The sequence below is a fragment of the Pelophylax lessonae genome (genome assembly GCF_965119305.1).
Source record: "Pelophylax lessonae genome assembly, chromosome: 13".
Classification (NCBI taxonomy): domain Eukaryota; kingdom Metazoa; phylum Chordata; class Amphibia; order Anura; family Ranidae; genus Pelophylax; species Pelophylax lessonae.
Window position 1 is genome coordinate 202,910,863 of NC_138780.1, and position 27,513 is coordinate 202,938,375.

At 46.9% G+C, this 27,513-nt stretch overlaps 1 protein-coding gene across 1 annotated transcript in view; it reads right to left on the minus strand.

Moving 5' to 3' along the window:
• Positions 1–27,513, minus strand: part of LOC309569498 (NACHT, LRR and PYD domains-containing protein 12-like) — a 1,417,729-nt gene that overhangs the window by 56,698 nt on the left and 1,333,518 nt on the right. The window lies entirely within an intron of this gene.

The following is a 27,513-nucleotide window of genomic DNA, read 5'->3' on the forward strand; positions in this document are numbered from 1 at the left end:
CACAGACTATCCCCCAATTTAACTGATCCCCAAAGGTTTTTGATTAAATAGCGGAATAGAAAATATGATCCAAAAAAAGTGTATGTATATCACACGTACACAACCACACTAGGCCCCAATTACTATTGTTTGTACCCCTAAAAGGCTAGGAGTAGGGGGAGTATGGAACAGGCAGCACCCTCAAACCTTCAGAAGTATGAGATGAACCCCAACAACTTGGAAAGGTGGATCTCTCTCACACGTACCAACACAGACTATCCCCCAATTTAACTGATCCCCAAAGGTTTTTGATTAAATAGCGGAATAGAAAATATGATCCAAAAAAAGTGTATGTATATCACACGTACACAACCACACTAGGCCCCAATTACTATTGTTTGTACCCCTAAAAGGCTAGATGAGGAGTAGGGGGAGTATGGAACAGGCAGCACCCTCAAACCTTCAGAAGTATGAGATGAACCCCAACAACTTGGAAAGGTGGATCTCTCTCACACGTACCAACACAGACTATCCCCCAATTTAACTGATCCCCAAAGGTTTTTGATTAAATAGCGGAATAGAAAATATGATCCAAAAAAAGTGTATGTATATCACACGTACACAACCACACTAGGCCCCAATTACTATTGTTTGTACCCCTAAAAGGCTAGATGAGGAGTAGGGGGGGTATGGAACAGGCAGCACCCTCAAACCTTCAGAAGTATGAGATGAACCCCAAAAACTTGGAAAGGTGGATCTCTCTCACACGTACCAACACAGACTATCCCCCAATTTAACTGATCCCCAAAGGTTTTTGATTAAATAGCGGAATAGAAAATATGATCCAAAAAAAGTGTATGTATATCACACGTACACAACCACACTAGGCCCCAATTACTATTGTTTGTACCCCTAAAAGGCTAGGAGTAGGGGGAGTATGGAACAGGCAGCACCCTCAAACCTTCAGAAGTATGAGATGAACCCCAACAACTTGGAAAGGTGGATCTCTCTCACACGTACCAACACAGACTATCCCCCAATTTAACTGATCCCCAAAGGTTTTTGATTAAATAGCGGAATAGAAAATATGATCCAAAAAAAGTGTATGTATATCACACGTACACAACCACACTGGGCCCCAATTACTATTGTTTGTACCCCTAAAAGGCTAGATGAGGAGTAGGGGGAGTATGGAACAGGCAGCACCCTCAAACCTTCAGAAGTATGAGATGAACCCCAACAACTTGGAAAGGTGGATCTCTCTCACACGTACCAACACAGACTATCCCCCAATTTAACTGATCCCCAAAGGTTTTTGATTAAATAGCGGAATAGAAAATATGATCCAAAAAAAGTGTATGTATATCACACGTACACAACCACACTAGGCCCCAATTACTATTGTTTGTACCCCTAAAAGGCTAGATGAGGAGTAGGGGGGGTATGGAACAGGCAGCACCCTCAAACCTTCAGAAGTATGAGATGAACCCCAACAACTTGGAAAGGTGGATCTCTCTCACACGTACCAACACAGACTATCCCCCAATTTAACTGATCCCCAAAGGTTTTTGATTAAATAGCGGAATAGAAAATATGATCCAAAAAAAGTGTATGTATATCACACGTACACAACCACACTGGGCCCCAATTACTATTGTTTGTACCCCTAAAAGGCTAGGAGTAGGGGGAGTATGGAACAGGCAGCACCCTCAAACCTTCAGAAGTATGAGATGAACCCCAACAACTTGGAAAGGTGGATCTCTCTCACACGTACCAACACAGACTATCCCCCAATTTAACTGATCCCCAAAGGTTTTTGATTAAATAGCGGAATAGAAAATATGATCCAAAAAAAGTGTATGTATATCACACGTACACAACCACACTAGGCCCCAATTACTATTGTTTGTACCCCTAAAAGGCTAGATGAGGAGTAGGGGGAGTATGGAACAGGCAGCACCCTCAAACCTTCAGAAGTATGAGATGAACCCCAACAACTTGGAAAGGTGGATCTCTCTCACACGTACCAACACAGACTATCCCCCAATTTAACTGATCCCCAAAGGTTTTTGATTAAATAGCGGAATAGAAAATATGATCCAAAAAAAGTGTATGTATATCACACGTACACAACCACACTAGGCCCCAATTACTATTGTTTGTACCCCTAAAAGGCTAGATGAGGAGTAGGGGGGGTATGGAACAGGCAGCACCCTCAAACCTTCAGAAGTATGAGATGAACCCCAACAACTTGGAAAGGTGGATCTCTCTCACACGTACCAACACAGACTATCCCCCAATTTAACTGATCCCCAAAGGTTTTTGATTAAATAGCGGAATAGAAAATATGATCCAAAAAAAGTGTATGTATATCACACGTACACAACCACACTAGGCCCCAATTACTATTGTTTGTACCCCTAAAAGGCTAGATGAGGAGTAGGGGGGGTATGGAACAGGCAGCACCCTCAAATCTTCAGAAGTATGAGATGAACCCCAAAAACTTGGAAAGGTGGATCTCTCTCACACGTACCAACACAGACTATCCCCCAATTTAACTGATCCCCAAAGGTTTTTGATTAAATAGCGGAATAGAAAATATGATCCAAAAAAAGTGTATGTATATCACACGTACACAACCACACTAGGCCCCAATTACTATTGTTTGTACCCCTAAAAGGCTAGATGAGGAGTAGGGGGGTATGGAACAGGCAGCACCCTCAAACCTTCAGAAGTATGAGATGAACCCCAACAACTTGGAAAGGTGGATCTCTCTCACACGTACCAACACAGACTATCCCCCAATTTAACTGATCCCCAAAGGTTTTTGATTAAATAGCGGAATAGAAAATATGATCCAAAAAAAGTGTATGTATATCACACGTACACAACCACACTAGGCCCCAATTACTATTGTTTGTACCCCTAAAAGGCTAGGAGTAGGGGGAGTATGGAACAGGCAGCACCCTCAAACCTTCAGAAGTATGAGATGAACCCCAACAACTTGGAAAGGTGGATCTCTCTCACACGTACCAACACAGACTATCCCCCAATTTAACTGATCCCCAAAGGTTTTTGATTAAATAGCGGAATAGAAAATATGATCCAAAAAAAGTGTATGTATATCACACGTACACAACCACACTAGGCCCCAATTACTATTGTTTGTACCCCTAAAAGGCTAGATGAGGAGTAGGGGGAGTATGGAACAGGCAGCACCCTCAAATCTTCAGAAGTATGAGATTGTGTTCACTGTACCCCACAAAGATTGAGTTCACTGCACCCCACAATGATTGTGTTCACTGCACCCCACAAAGATTGTGTTCACTGCACCTCACAAAGATTGTGTTCACTGTACCCCCCAAAGATTGTGTTCACTGCACCCCACAAAGATTCTGTTCACTGTACCCCACAAAGATTGTGTTCACTGCACCCTAAAAGGATGTTGTTCACTGCACCCCACAAAGATTGTGTTCACTGCACCCTAAAAGGATGTTGTTCACTGCACCCCAAAAAGATTGTGTTCACTGTACCCCCCCAAAGATTGTGTTCACTGCACCCCACAAAGATTGTGTTCACTGCACCCCAAAAAGATTGTGTTCACTGTACCCCCCAAAGATTGTGTTCACTGCACCCCAAAAAGATTGTGTTCACTGTACCCCCCAAAGATTGTGTTCACTGCACCCCACAAAGATTCTGTTCACTGTACCCCACAAAGATTGTGTTCACTGCACCCCAAAAAGATTGTGTTCACTGTACCCCCCCAAAGATTGTGTTCACTGCACCCCACAAAGATTCTGTTCACTGCACCCCACAAAGGATTTTGTTCACTGCACCCCAAAAAGATTGTGTTCACTGCACCCCAAAAAGGATTTTGATCACTGCACCCCAAAAAGGATGTTGTTCACTGCACCCCAAAAATGATTTTGTTCACTCCACCCCAAAAAGATTGTGTTCACTGCACCCCACAAAGATTGTGTTCACTGCACCCCAAAAAGATTGTGTTCACTGTACCCCCCAAAGATTGTGTTCACTGCACCCCACAAAGATTCTGTTCACTGTACCCCACAAAGATTGTGTTCACTGCACCCCAAAAAGATTGTGTTCACTGCACCCCAAAAAGGATGTTGTTCACTCCACCCCAAAAAGATTGTGTTCACTGCACCCCACAAAGATTGTGTTCACTGCACCCCAAAAAGATTGTGTTCACTGCACCCCAAAAATGATTTTGTTCACTGCACCCCAAAAAGGATTTTGTTCACTGCACCCCAAAAAGGATGTTGTTCACTCCACCCCAAAAAGATTGTGTTCACTGCACCCCAAAAAGATTGTGTTCACTGCACCCCACAAAGGATTTTGTTCACTGCACCCCAAAAAGATTGTGTTCACTGCACCCCAAAAAGGATGTTGTTCACTGCACCCCAAAAAGGATTTTGTTCACTGCACCCCAAAAAGATTGTGTTCACTGCACCCCACAAAGGATTTTGTTCACTGCACCCCACAAAGATTGTGTTCACTGCACACCAAAAAGGATTGTGTTCACTGCACCCCAAAAAGATTTTGTTCACTGCACCCCAAAAAGATTGTGTTCACTGCAGCCCAAAAAGATTGTGTTCACTGCAGCCCAAAAAGATTGTGTTCACTGCAGCCCAAAAAGATTGTGTTCACTGCAGCTCACACACAGAAAAATGGATGTGGATCACTGACACCTGCCTATCTCCAATCCCACACCACACAGCAATATCGATTGTAGTTTGTAGAACACAGTTTCCCTAAAATTCAGCAGACTCTGTCCCTAACAGGATTGAGAAGAGATCGTAGATCAGGATTGAGTGCAGATTCACCCCACCCCCCACACAGCAATATCGATTGTAGTTTGTAGAAGACACTGACCCTATAATTCAGCAGACTCTATCCCTAAAATGCCTACAACTCGCCCTGCCTAAACACTCCGACCTGTCCCTCAATTCTATCCGGACACAAATGTTTTTTTCCTGCCTATCTTTCCCTAATCAGCAGCCAGCACATTGATGTGTGCTCTGTCCCTTAGCTAAGCAGCAGAATGACGCTGCTGCGGCGGCTGCCTCGAACTTATAAAGACTTGGTCACATGCTTCAGACGGCCAATCACAGCTACTAAGACATTTGCAGGCATGGCTGGGATGGCTTAAGGCACACCAGTTAAACGATTGTTGATTGGCTGTTGAAAGCCCGCCATGAAAAGAGCGCCAAAGCATGCAAAACCCGGAAATAAAACGACCGAACACGGATTTTTACCCGAACATACAGTAAAGTGTCCGTGTCCGTGTTCGGGTAAAAAAAATCCAATTATTCGGTACGAACACGAATAATACAGTCCGTGTTCGCTCAACACTATCCAGGACATGTAGAATACTTGACTCCTGACACTGCTTTAGCTCAAAAGTCACTGAACAGCTCCCTCCAGCCCTATGCTGGCTTGAGGTAGCTCTTTGTAAATTCCTGTGCTGCTGCAACTCTCAATTTGTTAAATTCACACTGTACACTGACTCTTCAGGGCCCAAACTGCAGGTGCCCCCTTTACAGTTCAGGGTCCTCTGACTAGGCACCCCCTCTAACACTCCCTTTACAACTAGCTGACTCTTGAATCCCCAGAACCTTCTCTGGAGTGGTCCCCTCTGACACTAGGCAGACCCCCCAGGGGCAATCCTCAGTACTCACGACCTTTGTAGGCTTTCCTGGGACTGGACTCCTTTCTTTCTCCACTGGTTCTCGGCACACCGGATCCCCTTCAGCTCAACTCAGCACCCTATGGATTCTCAGGCAGCACCCAAAGACATCCGCTTCCTCTGACAGGAGTCATGCACTCCCATCAAACGTATACCCATTCCCAGAATCCTTTGCGGCAGAATCTGCCTTCTGGGGTATATACAAGCCTGAATGTGTCCCTGATTGGGTTTCCTCCACTGCCCAATGAGAAGCCTCTCACCGAGCCAGTGGGGAGACTCCCCTCTCAGCAGACACACCTAGGAGCCATGACAACATGACCAAAAGGAAATCATGGCCCTGTTAAGCAGACAAGGCCTACTATATTTTACCTAGCACCTACCCGTAGGGTGCTACATCCACACCACACCAAAGTTAGTCAGGTCCCTCTGACTCTGAGGCAACTGCCTCCTGTCAAAAACTCTGCCAAAAATCAGGAGTAAACCACAAACCTGGAAAGGGGGAAAAGGGAAAAACTAATTTACAAATAAATTACGGTGAAAAAATAGATCTTTACACTCTGCTGTACACATTTTACAAACAGTTTAAGGTGCATGAGAACGGATGCACCCCCACCAAACAAACTTGTTTGGTGGAGAACAATGAAGAAAAATACAATGCACATTTCCTGACTGACTATCTCTAAGATGGTCCCACCTGTAGAGAAATAAGGGAAGCAAAAGTTAGTCAACTGCATACACATAGGAAAATGCAAGTCTAACTATCTGAACAGTTGAGTGGAAAGACCCTCATTTTTTAACTGCAAGGGCGACCTTTCCACTCCCTCCCTGACTACCTCTGCTAACCATTGTCTTGACACGCCAGGGGCCCTCTCCTTCCTGGAAGAGTTTGTCCCCTAACTGAGTCAGGGAAGTAGCACAGGGGTCCTATAGGGCACCCCGCACCAAAGTTCCTGGACACACTTGAACTTTGTATTAGCAACATCTTCATCTGTCAGAGCTGTGGATGACGTCCCACACAGCTATTTGTAATCCAAAAGAGATCCTGGCCCATTGGCCCAAGGGATCTAACACAACAAATAATTTCCCAAAAGACCCTGGCCCGATGGCCCAAGGGGTCTGCATTAAACTTAAACACTTGCAAACTTGAATTCAGCATTATATTTTAAAGTCTCTTTGGTCAGTTGTGGTAGCCAGCCGGCCATCACAGTTTTTTTTTTTCTTGAAAATCCTCTCCTTGAAGTAGAATATTTGCAGCCCTCAAATGAAATAGTCAGGGTGAGGGACCTGAACATATTCTCCTTGCGCATTTTTGACTCGGAAGGACCAGGCATGCCTTGATCCATCTGTGTGGCGGACCTCCACTCTATGTAGATGGAACGCCCAAAGTTCCACTGGGGCTTTACACTGTAGAACTTTTCCGTGAGCTTTTCCTCTGGGGAATACCTGTATGGTTTTGGGACAATCAGAAAGTCCCAGATCAGCTCATCACACCAAAAGTCCCGAAACTTCTCCACCATCACCATCACTTCTCTTGGTGCATAGGGGTAACCATACCTATATTTAAGCGCTACTTTCTTTTGCATCCACCTCTGCATCCTGGATAACCGAGGGAGAGTCCTCCTGTTACCTCTCCCTGGTGGAGAAAATGGGGTACATACTCTTTGTATCATTTGCTCATAGGATGTATTTTGGTCCCTGGCCCTGGCAATGTTTCCTGGAGGGGTGAGGTCTGGGATCCTTTCAACGTAGGCATTGCAGAACCCCAATTTCTGAGCCAGTTCCCCTCTCTCTATAGCTTCTCTAGCTTCCTGATCAAGCGGTACAGTCACTTCAGGACCTGGGGAGCTGCTCCCAGCTTCTGACCCCCATTCCCACTCAGTCTCATCTTTAGATCCCCAATCATCAATTCCTTCCTCGATTGACCCATATATGTTGTAGAAAGATGGGGAATCAACACGTACAGGACATTTTTCTCCCTCACTACTTGTACTAGAGGGTGATGCTTGAATTTGCTGCAGGTTTATGAGGCTGTGGGATGCTGATGGGGGCGGATGCTGCTATGGCCACTGAGGTAGTTATGTCCTCCGGCCACTCTCCAACCATTTGTGTGGACACAGATCCCCTCCCAACGGAACTCTGAAACCGAGCTCCCTTCCCGCAAATTACAGGCCCACGACTGCTGACAGGGCCTCCAGCTGCATCATTAGCCTAAACATGCCCCCCCGGCTCAGCGGAGGAACTTAGACTCAGCCCCGGTCACTTCCTGAGCAAGGCCTTACTCCCACATGACAGAGAGCTTCTTGGGACGGCCCTCACTCTTTTCTGCCTGGAGCAGCAGATAACCACACTGCCCACATTGGACGCACGCTTGCACTCGCAAAGTGACAATGGCACACTGAGGACATACCGCTCTTAGGAACTCCCGGCCGCCTCCCATGCATAGCATGAGTCTGCCGTCCGTCACCATCCAGATACCTATATCCCAGACTAGAGGGGGATCGGGCTGGTGGATCTGCTCCCGACTTTGCTTTGCAGGATCTTCACCCATGGTGGCAGTGATAGCAGGCACACTCCTCGTTTCTCTCACAAACGACATGCTCCTCTCTCCTACATGTGTCTCCCGCACGGCCACACCCGAAGGAGTGGATATTAATAGGGTCTACTTAGTCACTCCTGATTGGCTGGATGTTCCCGCTGTCTCCACCCTCTCGCCATATTGGGCGATGTCTCCTCCTGCTAGGCAGATCTGCATGTGGCGCGCTTTCCCGCACGGCGCTGTAACTCTTCCCCTGCCATGCTTCCTCACTGCAAGCCTCTGGGAAAAAGCTGCTAAGCACATCATGTCACTTGCTAGACATGTATCCACTCTTCTCAATTGCACTAGGGCCACAACGGCGCCTTCCTTTACTGAAACCAGCTGTCCCTCCTTGCTTGGCAAGAGTAATATCCCGCTGTGGGTCGCACGGTCGATAGTTCTTTTCCTCGCCATACACGTGCAATTCTCATCTTCCATACTGGCTCCGGGATTAGCCCCACTGTCCCTCTCGGCATGGCCGACTACGATTCCCACAGTATGGGTGCAACAACTATAGAGAATAAATGTCCCACTGTCAAATGCACGGTCAACATCCATCCACATAGATACACATACACCAGGCCCCTGGCACCTCTCTTCCCGTGCCTCTGGCCTCCATCTCCACTGTCATCATCAGGACCTCCGGCGTCCTCTTCTCTGTCCTCCCTGGGACCCCTGACGCCATCTTCACTGTCCACTCTAGGACCTCTCTCTGTTAAGCAGTTGCAGCACCTTACACTTTAACACTTTTTCCCCCTGCTCTCCATGTTCTGATAGCACATCTCATAGTCCATATGAAAAGTTCTCATTAAGTTACATGCTTTCTTGGAACATTTACGTTGCCACAAGCAACCTTCCATATGGGCTTCTAGCTTCAACCAACTCTCCCTGTCTCCCGCAGTTGCAGTCTCATACCTGGCCTGGCACTTGAACAACAGTTCTGGGCACAAAAATTTCCTTTTTTTACTTTTATTTCTCCTGTTGCCAGGGGCAACCGACCCAGTAACTAATGGCAAAATCCCGGACGAGCCCGCAAATGTAGCAGGTTCACCTATCTGTAGGGTGCTACATCATTTATTTATTTTTTACTAGTAATGGCGGCGATAAGCGATTTTTAGCGGGACTGTGACCCTGCGGCAGACAGATTGGACCCCTAACTAACATTTTTGACACTTTTGGGGGGACCAGTGACATTACTAAATTAATCAGTGCTAAAAATATGCACTGTCACTGTACTAATGATACTGACAGGGAAGGGGTTAACCCAGGCACGATCAAAGGGTCACATGTGAGCATAGGGGTTGTTCTCTAACTGTGAGGGGGATGAGCTTATGGAATCAACACAGAGACCTGTGTCCCTAAATAGGAGGATCACAGGAGCTCTGTATTGATTCCTGAGAGAACAACTGTCTGCTGTGTTTACAACAGCAGACAGCCGTTCTCTCTCCACGGGGAGCGATCGCGGGTGCTCGGTGGCGATAGCGGCTTCGTGAATCAGCTTCCCCGCTGGTGCCCCCAGGATCACTCCCGTGAACTGCCGTACAGGAGATTCCTGGGAACCTGCCGCCGTATATCAACAGCGGCTGGTCGGCAAGTGGTTAAGATTGGTTTAATATTATTTCATTAATAAAAATAAAAAAAACAGAAAAATTGAAACAAAATAAAAAAAAATTCCACCAAATGCTCTGCGCCCCACCTTAACCACTTTGACTCTCACACCTGTTTACCCCCAATGGACCAAACCATATTTTCACATTTCTGCTATGCGTGTAGCGGGGAGCCGGTAAAACAGCTCCAAATGCAGGGAAAGTGGTTTATGGGATCTATGTTCCTCCGCGGATTCCTAGGTTTACAACCTGAGGTAAAATCAGCAAATAGGTTAGAATAAGGAGAAATAGTTATTTACCTGCTATTAGTAAAGTCTGTTTCCGGGGCTGGTTTTACTGGGAATCTGATAGAGCTCTGGGTGGGACAGATTCCCAAGTCCGTGGACCACAGTTTGATGGTCTCTGGCCAGGCCTTGATCAAGGCAGCTGGTCCTGGATCTCAGAGAGTGTGGACTTCTCCAAGTGAGGAACCAACTGGGAGCATGGCTGCTTATCTCTGAACCAGGATGCAAATGTTTGCTCTGTAAAGGACACTTACCTTGGAACAAGGACTGTATCAATCTACGGACACAGTAAGGCTCAACAGAGCAATAGCTTACTATTGTTATTTTATGGTAAGGAGCCTATTTTTCTGTTAAGAATTTTCCTATGGATTAAACATGAAGTTTTTCTAAAGAAACTGTTACTGTGTCCCTGCTTAGAGACTGATCCCTTACGATTGGTGGCTTGGAGCCAGTAAAAAGTGTGGATAATGGAGGAACTAATGAAACAAGCTGGTGCAAGCACGCATCGAGCAACAGGAAACTAATCATTAATTTGCTGCAGCTACCCAAGTAGCAAGAACAAAAATAATTCAATAAGCTCATACAGTCAGTTACACTCCCTGACTGACAAGGCTCTAAGCGTGGACAATGTTGCAGATACATGCAAGCGAGTGCAAGCTGCACTACAAAAAATGATGGCTGAGGATGACATGGAGGCTTTTCTTACGGTTTTTATGAGAGTTGCAGAGAGAGAAGGGCTTCCGCAGGACCTGTGGGCTGAGGTCCTTACCCCCTTTTTGACCGGAGATCCCCAGAAGGTCTATTTTGATCTGATTGCTGCCAAGGCTCGCAAATACCAAAGCCCCAAAACCGAGATTTTGGCACACCTTGGGATTACAATGGCCTCGAGGGCCCAGCACATCCATGCTTGGCAATTCAGGGTGGACCAACCTGCAAGGTCCCAGATGTATGACCTCATTCACCTCACATGGATGTGGTTACAACCGGTCCAGATGGTGGAGAGAGTGGTGGAGGACCACTTTTTGAGAGCCCTTCCCATCCCTATACATCGGTTTGCCGGGAGAGCAGATCCTAAATATGCCCATGAGTTGGTGGCCCTCGCGGAGCGGTACTTATGTACTAAGGACTTTCTTCGGGTTGTAGCACCCAAAGAGTCCTTCTCCCAGAGACAGAAGCCCACCAACCTGGGAAAAAGTGCTCCTGCCCTAAAATGGGAGGGGAAAAAGAAGGTAAATACCTTTTGAGGACACTGATGCGCAAGGCGAGAAGAGGTCCAAGCGTCAGAGGGAGACCCGACAGGACCACGGACCTATAGTGTGCTGGCTTTGCCAAGAACCAGGACATCTGGTTGCCAGATGTCCACTTACCCAGGAACCTATGCATTGCAGTTTGACCCAGAAAAGCTCCTTTTTACACTCGGGGGCGCCCCACAAAAGTCAGGCAGCTCCGAGAAACAAATTTGTGTGATTAAAGTGGACGGTTGCCAGATGACTGCCTTGCTGGACTCCGGCAGTCTACTCACTCTAGTGCATGCCAGTCTAATGAACCCCCACAAGTTGCAGCATCAGCAAATGGGGGTTTTTTGTATCCATGGAGATACCAAGTGCTACCCCACAGCCATTGTGTCGATCGAATCTCCCGGTGGCACCAGGGACCATGAAGTGGGAGTGGTCCAAAATAGAATGTATAATGCTGTCCTTCTTGGGCAAGACTTCCCTTTTTACTGGTATTCATGGGAAAATGCCAAAGCAGCAAGACCCCCCCTCTGGATCTGACCCCAGCTGCCCAGAACTGCAGGAGGAGCAAAATGAGGGGAAAGAGTCTCCAAATATTCCCTTGGAGGTCCTCGCAGGTGACACAGAGAACCCCCCCGCCGAAGATACTGTAGACCTGCAAGACCTACCCACCATCTGGGAAAAGTTTGGCACGGCCCAGCTGAGGGACCCCACTTTAGTCAGGGCCAGGGAACAGGTAAAAGTGGTAAATGATGAGAAAAAAGAGAAAAAACACTCGCGCTAGGGAAAGAAAATGTGTATGTGTGACTTAAATGAATATAATAGTGGACTGCTGCTGCTACAACCCACAGTGGTGTGAAATGAAAAAACTGTAATATGAGATATATTGCTAGCAGCGCAATACCTTAAATGAAAATAATACCTCTGATACCAAAAATAGTGAAGTAATGCGTAATATAACAAATAAACGAAACAACTCTGGGTATTGTCATATGATATAACTGAGTGAACAACCAAAAAACCTCAAGTGCAGTGGCGTACTAACGGGGGGGGGCGGGGGGAGGGCCGCCCCGGGTGCCACGCACTGGAGGGGTGTCAGGCTGCTCGGAATATCAGTCAGTGTGAAGGAGCTGCAGTTTCTAAAGTCCGCGCTGCTCGCGGGGGCGGCGGCCGGCGGGAAGAAGGTGAGCACTGAGCAGCCTCCTCCTGTGTGTCTGTGTGACTGTCTGGACTGGAGAGGAGATGGGACAGCTGGATATAGAAGGATTCATCTTTCCGTATTTCTCCTGCTGCCGTTGAATGGCCGATTCTCCTCTCCCTCCTGCAGTCAGTTAGCGGCAGCAGGAGGAATATGTAAAGATCAAATCATCTATATGCAGCTGTCCCATCCCCTCTCCTATACAACTTGCTGGCCCCCTAGTGCTCTCCAGCCCCCCCCTCCCCTTGCTCTTAACACCCCCTTCTCTTAACACCCCCCTGCTCTTAACACCCCCCCTGCTCTTAACACCCCCCCTGCTCTTAACACCCCCCCTGCTCTTAACACCCCCCCCTGCTCTTAACACCCCCCCCCTGCTCTTAACACCCCCCCCTGCTCTTAACATCCCCCCCTGTTCTTAACACCCCCCCTGCTCTTAACATCCCCCCCTGCTCTTAACACCCCCCCTGCTCTTAACACCCCCCCTGCTCTTAACACCCCCCCTGTTCTAAACACCCCCCTGCTCTAAACACCCCCCTGCTCTAAACACCCCCCTGCTCTAAACACCCCCCTGCTCTTAACACCCCCCCCCTGCTCTTAACACCCCCCCTGCTCTTAACACCCCCCCCCTGCTCTTAACATCCCCCCCTGCTCTTAACACCCCCCCTGCTCTTAACACCCCCTTGCTCTTAACACCCCCTTGCTCTTAACACCCCCCCTGCTCTTAACACCCCCCTGCTCTTAACACCCCCCTGCTCTTAACCCCTCAGTGCTCTTGCCCCCCAGCGCTCCTTAGCCCCCCAGTGCTCTTCAGCTCCCCGCAGTGCTTTTCATCTCCCCCCATGCTCTCTGGCTCCCCCAGTGCTCTCCACCCCCCTGTGCTCCCTGCCTCCCCCCTCAGTGAGTTCCAGTTCCCCCCATGCTCTCCATCCCCCTGGTTTTCCCTGTCCCCCCCCCAGTGCTCTCCACCCCTGCGCCTTCCAACCCCCTACAATGCTTTTTCAAACCCCTCTTAATTCTCTCCAGTCCCCCCCCCCCGCGCCCTTCAGCTCCTCCAGTGCTCTCTGCTTGCCCTGTGCTCTCCGGCCCCCCTAATGCTCTTCTATCTTATATCATGTCTGCAGTCTCTGACCTTCTTTTGTATCATGTCTGCAGTCTCTGCCCATCTCTTGTATCATATCCTCAGTCTTTGACCATCTCTTGTATCATGTCCTCAGTCTCTGACCATCTCTTGGATCATGTCCTCAGTCTCTGACCATCTCTTGGATCATGTCCTCAGTCTCTGACCATCTCTTGGATCATGTCCTCAGTCTCTGACCATCTCTTGGATCATGTCCTCAGTCTCTGACCATCTCTTGGATCATGTCCTCAGTCTCTGACCATCTCTTGGATCATGTCCTCAGTCTCACCATCTCTTGGCTCATGTCCTCAGTCTCTGACCATCTCTTGGATCATGTCCTCAGTCTCTGACCAACCATCTCTTGGATCATGTCCACAGTCTCTGATCATCTCCTGTATCATGCCCTCAGTCTCTGACCATCTCCTGTGTGTTTTCTGCAGTCTCTGACCATCTCTAGTATCCCGTCCGTAGTCTCTGACCATCTCTTGTATCATATCCTCAGTCTCGGATTTCTCTTGTATTAGGTCCGTAGTCTCTGACCATCTCTTGTATCATGTCCTCAGTCTCTGACCATCTCTTGTATCATGTCCTCAGTCTCTGACCATCTCTTGTATCATGTCCTCAGTCTCTGACCATCTCTTGTATCATGTCCTCAGTCTCTGACCATCTCTTGTATCATGTCCTCAGTATCTGATTTCTTTTGTTTTAGGTCCGTAGTCTCTTACCATCTCTTGCATCATGCATCTCCTCAGTCTCTGACTATCTCCTTTAGCATGTCTCCAATCTCCTACTCAAACTTAAACACATTGATAATAGTATTAGCTATCGCTATCTGTCTATGCCAAAGGTAGGACTGTGCAGGGGAGGCAGAGAGTGCAAAAGGGGGAACTGTGATTAGAGAGACAGGGGGGGGGCAGACTGCAAAGGGCACTGTGATAGGGGGGCTGGGAAATTTGTGCAATAAATATTCTTGGAGACATTACAATTTTTTGTGGGTGTTTTTACATTTTAAAGTGTGGGGGGGGGGGGGGTGCCAGATATAGGATCCGCCCCGGGTGCCAAATGCTCTAGGTACGCCACTGCTCAAGTGTAAACTTAGAATGCATCCATGGTAATCATAATAATCAAAAAGATTCCATCATGTGTGTTGCATGTGCCCAAAAGCAGATATATTAATATACTTAAATACAGATGAAAGCTAAAGTGCAAGAAGTGCCAATAAAAGTGCATATAGTGTCCTTATGCAGTATAGGCTTACAAAAAACAAATATAACAATATACTTTTGGCAATTAAAGTTGGCAATTAAAAGTGCAAAATGTGCCAAAAAAAAAAGAGCATATAGTGTCCTTATGAAGTATAGTCTTTCAGAAAGTTCAATATCCAAAAAGGAAGTGAAAATGAATATGCTGCTACTGGTGTAGCACAGAAGAAATCTCTTCAGAACAATCCCTCTGGAGTGCGATGTAAAGCAATGGTGGTGTCACCCTCCGTGCTCATTGGATATAGTAAAATTGCACTCTCCCCGGAAGATTTTGACCCCCAATACCATATGGCAAGGGTTGCTAAGAAGGCTTTAGGGTTAAAGTATCCAGATGGATGTCCCCTCTGTCCGTGCCCGGATGGTCCTGAGAGGCGGGAGATCCGTTCAGCAGCGGCGACAGTCAACGGAGGGCAAGTGCGAGAACCTGCTCTCTGCTGACTGTTGCTGCTGCTGACCGGATCTCCCGCATTACTTCACTGTTGTTGGTTTCAGAGGTATTATTTTCGTTTAACCACTTAAGCCCCGGAGGATTTGGCTGCTCAAAGACCAGGCCCTTTTTTTCAACTCAGCACTGCGTGACTTTAACTGACAATTGCGCGGTCATGCAATGCTGTACCAAAACTAAATTTACATCCTTTTTTTCCCACAAACAGAGCTTTCTTTTGGTGATACTTGATCACCTCTGCGCTTTTTATTTGTTGCGATATTAATAAAAAGAGCAAAGATTTTGAGAAAAAATGACATTTTCAAATTTGTCTTTAAAAAAATATCCAATATACTCAATTTATGTCATATATTTTGGCCAAAATGTATTTAGCTACATGTCTTTGACAAAAAAATCTCAATGGGCATATTTTTATTGGTTTGCGCAAAGGTTATAGCGTCTAAAAACTATGGTGTAAATACTGGAATTTATGCAGCTTTTACTTTCTGACTGCCTATCTCATTTCATGAAGTGCTAAAATGGCAGGGCAGTACAACCCCCCCTCCCAATTACCACTTTTTGGAAAGAAGACATCCTAAGGAATGTCCTGAGAGGCATGTTGAGCTCATTGAATATTTCATTTTTTTTGTCACAGGTGTTTGAAAAATGACTAAAAATATATATATTTTTTTACACAAAGTTGTCATTGAAATGATACATTGCTCACATATGCCATGGGTATATGTGGAATGACACCTCAAAATACATTCTGCTGCTTCTCCTGAGTACAGAGATACCACATGTGTGAGACTTTTTGGGAGCCTAGCTGTGTACGGGACCCCGAAACCCAATCAGCACTTTCAGGTTTTCTAATGGCGTAAATTGTGCATTTCACCTCTGCACTACCTGTCACAGTTACGGAGGCCCTAAAATTTCAAGATAGCACAAAACCCCCCCAAATTACCCCATTTTTCAAAGTAGACACTCCAAGTTATTTGCTGAGAGGCATGGTGAGTCCATGGAATATTTTATATTTTGCCACAAGTTCCGGGAAAATTATTATTTTTTTGTTTTTTTACACAAAGTTGGCACTAAATTACTGTATATATTGCTCACACATGCCATGGGTATATGTGGAATGACCCCCCAAAATACATTCTGCTGCTTCTCCTGAGTATACCCCATGTGTGAGACTTTTTGGCAGTCTAGTCGCGTACAGGCCCCCGAAAACCAATCCCCACCTTCACGCTTTCTAAGGGCGTTGTTCACTCCTTACTACCTATCACAGTTTTGAAGGCCATGAAATGCCAAGACAGCACAAACCCGCCCCCACTTCCCCCAAATGACCCATTTTCAGAAAGTAGACACCCTAAGCTATTTTCAGAGAGGCATGTTGAGTGTTTTGAAGATCTCACTTTTTGTCACAAAGTTTTGGAATTTGAAAAAAAAGAGGAAAAAAAAATGCATTTTCCTGTTTTTTTCTTCATGCTGCAAAATACTCACCATGCCTCTCAGCAAATAGCTTGGAGTGTCTACTTTGCAAAATGGGCTCATTTGGGGGGTTTTGTGCTATCTTGGCATTTCATGGCCTTCAAAACTGTGATAGGTAGTAAGGAGTGAACTACTCCCTTAGAAAGCGTGAAGGTGGGGATTGGTTTTCGGGGTCCTGTACGCGGCTAGACTGCCAAAAAGTCTCACACCTGGGGTATCCCTGTACTCAGGAGAAGCAGCAGAATGTATTTTGGAGTGTCATTCCGCATACACCCATGACATGTGTGAGAAATTTATCATTTAGTGACAACTTTGTGTAAAAAAAAACAAAAAAATAATAATAATTTTCCGAAACTTGTGGCAAAATATAAACTATTCCATGGACTCATCATGCCTCTCAGCTAATAGCTTGAAGTGTCTACTTTGCAAAATGGGGTCATTTGGGGGGGTTTTGTGCCATCTTAAAAATTTCAGGGCCTCTGAAACTGACAGCTAGTGCGGGAGTAAAATGCACAATTTAGGCCATTAGAAAACCTGAAGGCGGTGATTGGTTTTCGGGGTCCCATACAGGGCCTTCTTTACCGCAGGGCAAACCGGGGCAACTGCCCAGGGCCCAATCTTTATTGAGGGGCCCAAAGCAGCTGCCGCTTGAACCCGCACATTGGATGATGCAGAGTGCACGGAAGGCTGCATTCCCGAGCAAGCCAGCAGAGAGGGGGTGGGACTGGGAGCTCCACTGATGCTCTGATCCCCGCCCCATGCATCCTGTATGTTCGATCAGAGCGGCTGTAGGGAGAGCAGTGATCGGAGAGGAAGCCCCGCTCCCAGACCTCTGTATTCCCCTGCCAGTTTAGAGGGGGGTGGGGGTCAGAGCATCAGTGGAGCTCCCAGTCCCGCTCCCTTGCTGCATCCTGTCTGGTAGGATTAGAAGCGCTGCCTGTAGTGAGAGCAATGATTGGAGCGGGAGCCCCGCCCCCAGACCTCTATTCCCCACCGCGTGCAGCCTACATGCTCGGGAGTTAGCAAGCAAGATTAGAGTGGGAGTCCCATTTAGTGACCTCTGACATTGTATAATGAGCCCAGCTGGCCAGGTATGTCCTTACACTAATAGAATGCCTACTTTTCTAAAACCCCGAGCTGGGTTATTCAACTATAAAGTTTGCATTGTTGAAAGTTTTCTGACCCTCTCCTGTACCATGTCCGCAGCCTCTGACCCCCCTCCTGTACCATGTCTGCAGCCTCTGACCCCCCTCCTGCACCATGTCCGCAGCCTTTGACCCTCCTCCTGTACCATGTCCGCAGCCTCTGACCCCCCTCCTGCACCATGTCCGCAGCCTCTGACCCCCCTCCTGTACCATGTCTGCAGCATCTGACCCTCTCCTGTACCATGTTTTCTGAGGGCCACCTCCTACCATAGGATTTGTAGGAGGTGGCCCTCAGGGCTAAAAGACATTCATAGTGATGATTTAATTGGACCTGAGCGACCACTTCAGAGGGGTTGGGGGGGGAAAGGGTGTGCCAATGTCTCGCTATAGCCAAGGTAGAGGCCAGGAAAATGTGTGAGGTCAATGTGCATAAAGCTGGTGGAAAGGTGTCTATGCCCAAAAGTAGTAAGGCTAAAGCAGGGTCAGGGGGTTAAAGCCGTGCCAGTAATCTGGGAGATTACAGCGAATATCTGTTTCCAGTAGCTGGTGAGAGATTTACAAGACCAAAAGAGATGAAGGATGGTCCCCTTTTTTCCGCACTCTCTCCAGCAAAGCGGAGATAGGGAGGGGTAAAATTTGGCAAGCAGTTGAGGGGTCCTATACCATCTAGTCAACAGCTTCTGGAACGTCTCTCAATGGTTTATGCAATGAGAGGAAGAGTATGCGCACGCCAATGACCGAGACCATTGGGCGAGGGAAAATTCCTTAGCTAGGTCAGTTTCCCAGGTGAGCATCTGGGGAGTTTTTTACGTAACTGGGACTTCTGGTGGAGCAGTAAGTAAAAGAGGGATATGCCTCTGGTGTGTGTGTTAGGCTTGGTAAAGTGGTTCCAGGCTTGGAAGTCAACGTGTAAGGTTGGTGGTGGGTGCTTGAGTAAAAAGGACAATATGCGAGAATAAGAGAATCGGGCCTTATCAGGAAGGTCATGTGTAGCAGAGAGCACATCAAAAGTGAGCAGGCGTATGCCGTGATAGAATTGATCAACCCAGAGGATGTCCGCTTCGGTGAAGTGCCTGAGGGAGAGGTGGGGGATTAGGACCTCTAAAGTCAGAAGAGGGAGTCTAACCTTTGTGGTGTTAGGGTTTTGATGGGAGTGGGAGAGGAGTGTTCTCCATGCCAGAATGGAGGTCTTCGTCGGGGGGGGGGTAGGTTAGAGAGGTTAAGTGGGAGCCACGAGTCCGAGAGCAGGAGGGAAAGATCAGGGGTGGAGGAGCAGGTGGCCTCTAGAGAAGTCCAGCAAGAGTCTCTTTGTCCTGCAAACCAATGTGGCACTTGGGCAAGAAAAGAGGCCGTGTAATAATCACCGATATCCGGCAGGCCGAGACCTCCTGATCTCCTATGTAGAGTAAGGCAACGCATAGCGCATCTGGCCCTCTTTCCCTGCCACAAGAAGCGTCTCATACAAGTGGACAGTTTATTAAGTTGAAGGGCGGAAAAGGGGATTGGGAGGGTGCGGAAGAGGTAGAGGATTTTAGGTAGCAGGAGCATCTTAAAGGAGGCCACCCTGCCTACCCAAGAGATCTCGTGTTTGGCCAAGGAATCTACATCTTTGCTGAGCTGGGATAGCAGGGCACTCAAATTCAAGGAGGACATTTGGGATACTGATGGGGCAAGGGAAATTCCCAAGTACGGTATGCTTTGACTAGTCCAAATGTAGGGGAGTGAGGTGGCAAGGTGTGATTTAGCTTGGGCACTGACTCCAATGTCAAGAATTATGGATTTAGTGAAATTCACCTTGTAAAAGGAGATAGTACTACATTTTTGAAGGAGTTCATGGGCAAAGGGGAGGGATATCGTAGGGTTCGAGAGAGAGAGAGAATTAGGTCATCCGCGAAGAGGTTGATGGCGTGGGACCATCGATTGAGTTTGAGCCCAGTAATATGCGGGTGGGAGCAGACTGCCTCGGCTAGCGGCTCTATGGCCAAATTGAATATGGAGGGAGATAGGGGGCATCCTTGACGGGTGCCGTTCGTGATAGGGAAGATTTTCGAGAGCATGCCATTTGTGAGTAGTGTTGAGCGAACACGGACTGTATTATTCGGGTTCGTACCGAATAATTGGATTTTTGTTACCCGAACACGGACCCGAAAACTTTACTGTATGTTCGGGTTTAAAATCCGTGTTCGGTGATTTTATTTCCGGTTTTGTATGTAATGGCGCGCTTTTAATGGCAGGCTTTCAACAGCCAATCAACAAGCGTTTAACTGGTGTGCGCCATCCCAGCCATGCCTACTAATGTATTAGTAGCTGTGATTGGCCATCTGAAGCATGTGACCCATGTCTTTATAAGTTCGAGAGTCACAGCGCGGTGCGTCATTCTGCTGTAGTATAGGGAGAGAGCACACATCATACGTGCTGGCTGCTGATTAGGGACAGACAGTGAAAAATTGTGTCCGAAAAGAATGCAGGGACAGGTCGGAGTGTAGGCAGGGAAAGTTATTTTAGAATTTTAGGGACAGGCTGGAGAGATTAGGCAGGGACAGTCTACATCGATTTTGCTGTGTGGGGGGTGGTGCAGTGAACGATCTTTTTGAGCATTTTAGGGACAGGCTGGAGAGGTTAGGCAGGGACAGTCTACATCGATTTTGCTGTGTGGGGGGTGGTGCAGTGAACAATCTTTTTGCCCTCACTTGAGCCCACTGAGGAGGAGGAGGAGGAGGAGGAGGGAGAAAAAAATCTAATTTTATCAGTCTGTTGTGTGCAGCGTTCAGCTATATTTTACTACAGATTGCTGTTCTAATCTGCTATTAAAAAATTAGTTAAAGGGGAATTTTTGCCATGCTCTTAACTACGTTTTTCTGCCATTTGCAGCACTCTAGCCCTTTCCATTGGTGTTTTAGAGCCATTTTAGTGCCTGAAAGTTCGGGTCCCCATTGACTTCAATGGGGTTCGGTGTCCGGGTAAAGTTCGGAAAAAGTCCGGGACACGGTCCCAGACTTTTTTTTCAAGTTCGGCCGAACCCACCGAACACGGACATTCAGGTGTTCGCTCAACTCTATTCGTGAGCACTTTAGCTGAGGGACATGAGTAGAGCGCCAGGATCGAAGAGAGGATCGGTCCCTGAAACCCAAATTTGAGCAGAGTGGCTTTGAGGTAGCCCCAATGGACCCTGTCGAACGCCTTCTCCGCATCTATAGACAGAAGAAGAGAAGGCGTTCGACTAGCCCCTGCGTGGTGGATGAGATTCAGCATGCGACGGGTAGCGTCCAATGGTTGTCGGCCTAACATGAAGCCTGACTGATCTGAGGTGATCAAAGAGGGGAGAACGGTCTGAAATCTGAAAGCCAAAAGCTTGGCGTAAATTTTCACATCCACATTTAGGAGGGATATGGGGCGAAAATTGGAGGGGGTATCCGGGGATTTTCCGGGTTTAGGGATGGTGACCACATGGGCCATCAGCATTTCCTTTGGGAAGGAGCTGCCAGTGACTGCAGTTTGGAATGATAAGAGGAGATGGGGGGACAGAGTGGGGAGGAAGGATTTGAAGTACTCTGAGGAGAGACCGTCAGGGCCCGGTGACTTGCTGAGGGGCAAGGAGCAGACCACTTTCGAAATCTCCTCTTCTGTGAAAGGTTGATTAAGAGATTCTAATTGGGTGGAGGACAGGGAGGGAAGGTTCAATTTGGATAGAAAGTCTGCTATATTGGCATCAGTGGGTTGTGGAGTAGAAGGGCAGGACTCTAGGTTGTATAGGGAGGAATAATAGTCCGCAAATGCATCAGCTATGGCTTGAGGATTAGTAAGGAGAGTGCGGGTGTGAGGGTGGGTAAGAGAAGAAATCTTGGTTTTGCGTTTGCGGACTTTTAGGCAGTTTGCGAGGAGCTTGCCCGCCTTGTTGTTGTTGGCATAATAGTTAAGTTTCAATGTGCTCATGTAGTGGTCATGTTGTGAAGTTAAATGTTCTCTAAGGGAAAGCGTAGGGTAGCTATTGTATCGGCCAAGGTAGGGGAGGGGGAGGATTGATTCTGCACATCGAGGGTCCGAATGTCATTAAGAAGGGAGTCTAGCTTGGAGCGGAAGGACTTCCTAAGTTGGGAGTTTAGTTGGAGGAGTATGCCTCGTATAAAGGCCTTGTGAGCGCACCAGTTAGTGAAGGGGTTGGTATCGGAGGGGGAATTAAGGGCGAAGAACTGTTGTAGATGCTGGGAGATCGTGTTGCGGGTGACAGGGTTCTGGAAGAGGGAGGCATTACATCTCCAAACCTTTGCTGGGGAGGAGGAAATGCCATCCTCCAGTAGGAGGGATATCGGGGCATGATCCGACCAAACGATACTATGAATGGAAGACTGGGAAACTCTTTGGAGTAAAAACTTGTCCACCAGAAAGTAATCTAAGCGGGAGTAGGAGTTGTGACTAGGGGAGTAGTAGGTATAAGATCTATCTGTGGAGTTCAGACAGCGCCAGGCATCAAAAAGATCCTCGGACTCAAGCAGGTCCGCCAGAGCAGGGGGTCTCCGGCTGTGAGACGAGGATGTGTCGAGGTCTGGGTTAACAGGCGCATTAAGGTCAACCACACACTACCAAATTACCATACTTGGAGAGGGAAACCTTCTTCAACAGAGTGCGGAGAAACTTCTTTTGCGTAAACAGACACTAACGTGAGAGGCACATTATTCACATCACATTTTAAGATAAGATACCGACCGTTGGGATCAAGCACAGAGTCTCTGAGGGCGAATGTAACAGAATCCCTTATCGTTATGAGGACACCTCTCTTCTTCTCCTCGGCAGAGGCGCGGAAAATGTGAGGGAAAGCTGGATGGGAACAGTTCGGGGATGCATGTATGTTAAAATGTGTTTCCTGGGCTGTGAGAACATCCGCATTCAGTTGAAGGGCTTCTTGCCAGAGGGATCTTCTTTTCGCCGGGTGGTTAAGGCCCCGGGCATTAACAGATACTATTTTTATACCCATATTATGGCAGCAAGAGGAGGATCAGACCCCAACCATGGTGGGAAGGGGGCAGAGGGAGCTGGCCCCGAATCTAGCGGAGTAGCAGGACGTCGGGTGTGGGTCCAACAGGTCATGGATAGAGCAGATGTCCAAAGTCGATGAAGAAAAGGCAGCGATACAGGCCACATTACAAGGCAGAGAGTCAACAGACAGTAAGCAGAGACATGGGTGGTACCAAGAGCTTGATAGGAAGGATGTGGAGGAAGGGGAATACAGGAGCCATAATGACCATGAAAGGGGGAGCCGTAGCAAACTGAAAAAAAAACAAAAAAAGGTAAAAAGGCGGCCTTGGTGAGGCCAGAGCAGTGAACACTGCCGGTAGCGGGGGGCAACGGGTACATCATCGAGTACCCGCGGCACACTCAGGGATCATGTCGGAGGTGAAAAAATGAGAGCATTCCTGGTTCCTTTGTTCTGCTTGGAGGACTTCTTATAGGATACCGTGTGCCATTCCTGACGGATGTGGGCAGGAGGTAAGGGAGCAGACTTGCCGTGGTCGACCTGTTCCTCCGGCAGGATGTTCCAGGATCTGAGAAGGCGGATGCCCTCTTCCAGGGAGGAGACGTGATGTTTCGAGTCATCGTGCGTAATCTCCAGTTTGGCCGGGTATTTCCAATGGTAGACAAGTTGGTGGTTTCGCAAGGCCTTCGTGATAGAGGATAAGTTGCGGCGTCTCTGCAGGGTGTATTGAGATAAATCTGGTAACACTTGCAGGTTGGCAGCTTGGGGGGGGTAATTCCTTGCGCTTGCGGAAAGCTGCAAGAAGGTGTTCCTTCACTTGGAAAAAGTGAACGCGCAGCAGCACATCACGGGGGGTTTCAGTGGGTAGGAAAGAGGGCTTGGGGACTCTATGGATCCGATCGATCATAAGATCCGCAGTGGAGAGGGATGGGAGAACAGCAAGAAATAAGTCCTTGGTGTAGTGTGGCAGTTGATGTGGCAGGATGGACTCAGGGACTCCACGGATTTTAAGATTATTCCTGCGTGACCTATCTTCTAGGTCTGCAATTTTGGCTTGCATGGAAGATATTATATCATGATGAGAGGAGTGGGAGTCCACTAGGGAGTTAAATGAAGAGGTGAAATTCCCCATTAGATTTTCCACTTGATTAACACTTTCCCCCAGGTGAGAGATGTCTGCCTTGCATTCCCTGATGCAGGATTGCATGTCATGTTGGATGGATGAGCGCAGGGTCCGCAGCATGTCTAGCATAAAGGTCACTGACAGAGGCTGATCAGATGGAGTAAAGTTCAAAAAGGGTCAGGCGAGGTGGCCGCACTAGTGTCCATGGGGAGTGAGTAGGCCTCATGGAGGGGAGAATCAATCCGCGGCCTAGATTTGACCGGGCTCCTGGAGGTGGGAGAAGATGGCTCGGAAGAGGGGGAGGAAGAGGATGGCATGAAACTTGCCTGGCAGTGTTGGTGTGTCTGCTCCCGATCCGGTCCGTCCGTGGATGGATGCTGCGGTGCGGTCGGAGGTCCGGCTGTGGCGCCATCTTGGCAGCTCCCACGCTGCATTGGGGAGAAGATGGTGGAAAGCTTCTTTATCTGCGGAGGATCGTGGCGGCGTCTCCGCATAGTCAGGGCCAGCAGGTTGTGGAGGATGTCCGGCGGCGTGTGGTGATGCTGTCAGCGGGACCAGGAGGCTCGGTGGTAGTCGATATGTGCCTGAGTGGAGCGGAGCTCAGAGCTTATGCGGCCATGTTCCTCGGCGGTGACCACGCCCCCATGTGCAGTAACCTTTAGCAACCAATTGGCAAGCAGAAATGATGTATTGTAACCTCTAGCAACCAGTCTGTGAGCAGTAAGGATAGACTGTAACCTCTGGCAACCAAATGTAATCACTGCATGATCTGCTGCAGTAAACTGATTTTGAGTCTACCTGCTATTTTTATGTATGTCCCAAGAACGGAGGTGGGGGCAAGAACATTTTTGCCCAGGGCCCAATCAATATTAAAGATGGCCCTGGTCCCATACACAGCTAGGCTCCCAAAAAGTCTCACACATGTGGTATCCCTGTACTCTGGAGAAGCAGCAGAATGTATTTTGGCATGTCATTTCACATATACCCATGGCATGCGTGAGCAATATATAATTTAGTGACAACTTTGTGTAAAAAAAAACAAAAAAAAAAAAACAAACAAAAACAAATTGTCACCTTCCCAAAACTTAAGGCAAAATATAAATAACTCCATGGACTCAATATGCCCCTCAGCAAATAGCTTTGGGTGTCTACTTTTCATTTGGGGGATGTTTGAACTGTCCTGGCATTTTACTGTATGCTCAATCTTAGCCACACATCACCCACTCTTCTAACCACTTGAAAACCAAGCCTTTTCTGTGACTTTTTGTTTACATGATAAAATAAAAAAATAAAATTACTTTGAACACCCCGAACATTATATATTTCTTTAAAGCAGAGGCCCTACAGAACAAAATGGGGGATGTTGCAAATTTTTTCGTCACATGGTATTTGCGCACAGATTTTCCAAACGCAATTTCTGCGAAAAAAAATTCCTTTTTTTTTTTTTAAATTGAATGCACAAATACACTATATAATTCCAAATTGTTTGGTAAAATTTAAAAGATGATCTTATGTCAAGTACATAGATACCAAACATGACATGCTTTAAAAATTGCGCACGCCTGTGCAGCTGCAACAAACTACGCACATTTTTAAAAGTCTTTACAGGTTACCACTTAAGACTTACAGAGGAGGTCTACTGCAAGAATTACTGCCCTCGACCTGGCGTTCTTGGCAATACCTCACATGCATGCTGCAATTGCGGTTTACATATGACACTAGACCAATGGTTGTGTGTGCCTTTGCGCGCAAGCATGGGGGACAGGGGGGGGGGCTTGATTTTTTTTATTTATTTATTTTGCTTTTTTATGTTATTTTTGACACCTTTCCCTTCATTTTTTTTTTTTTTTTATAATTTTTATTGTTATCACAGTGAATTTAAATATCCCCTATGATGGCAATCTGTAGTGACAGGTACTCTTTTTTTTTTTTAATAAATTGGGGTCTTTTAGACTCCAGATCTCTCCTCTGAGCTTAACGCATCTGAGCACGCCAAAATTGGTGTGATAAAATGCTTTCCCAATAGCACTGTTTATTTCTGGCGAAACAGAAGTCAGGAAATGCTCGTAGCTTCCGGTATCTTAGGCCATAGAGATGATTGGAGCCATTCTCGTCTCCAATCAGCTCTATGGTTAGATAACTGAACCACCGGCTGCACTCTCGGGTTAACCGATGGGACAGGAGAGCCCGAGAAAAAACGCAGAAGGCGGCGGAAGTCGGCGGGAGGGGGGGAGTCAGTCCCCTCCCACTGCTTGTAAAAGCAGTCTAGCGGCCAATTATCCACTAGGATTGCTTTTACATGTAAGCCTGACCGCTGGCTGTTAAAAACGATACCAAGATGATGCCTAAATCTGCAGGGATCATCCTGGTATAACCACTCAAAGTCCAGCAACGTACCAGTACATTGACGGTCCTTGTTTGGCATATATGTCGAGATGAGAACATATTGAGGACTCTTAAAGACTTTTATATTATATATTCATATATCTATATTCAGTATAGCAGTCTAGAGTCCCCTCTTAATCCCTGAATATACTTAAAGATCATAGTTTTAGAAATTCAGTCTTGAGTCTGTTATGTTGTCTTTATTATGAATATGTGTCAAGTATAACATGAAATGTTCTTCCAAAAATGATAAGATTCCCGGAAAGAGATGTTTATGAAAACAAGCCCCTTATTACCGTAAAATGTAAAAAGCCCCCAATCAATCATTTTTAATTGTCAGACTAACTTTTCACTCAACGTCATTATAATGTCAAGCTGACCATATGTGTAATTAGACTGTGTTGTGAAATCTTGTGCAATATTGTGAAACTTTGTGTAATCTGTAACTTGGGCTTGTGCCCATTTATGTATTATAAAATCTGTAACCAAAGTATAATCTGGGTCACATTTCTGTTGGAAGATGTGGACCCACTGTATGGCGTATATTCTGAGTAAACATATGGAGACAAATGCAAACCTGATTGGCGTAGATTATTTCATGGCTCAAACTTAACATTTGAACTTAACATGAACTTAACATTTGATGACCCCTCGAACCGTGTCTTTCTGACCGCATCGAAACCGCCGGTGGGCACCCCACAACAGGAGGGACAGCACAGAGGCCTCAGGTGAGAAAACATTTTTATTTCTCATGATGAAACGGTCTTTATCTGATGTGTGGTGGTGTGCCGGTTGGGGGAAATGCGGCTACGAAAGGTAACACGTATCCTTTGAATTTAATTGCATTCTGTCTGTGTATGGTTACTGAGATTATTAAAATGGTACCAATAGGAAATACTATGTATGAAAAATATTATTTTCTAAAAAAATATATATTTCTTTAATTCTCCTTATTACAAGAAATGACAATATATATATATATATATATAAAGGGACGATTTAAGCAGAG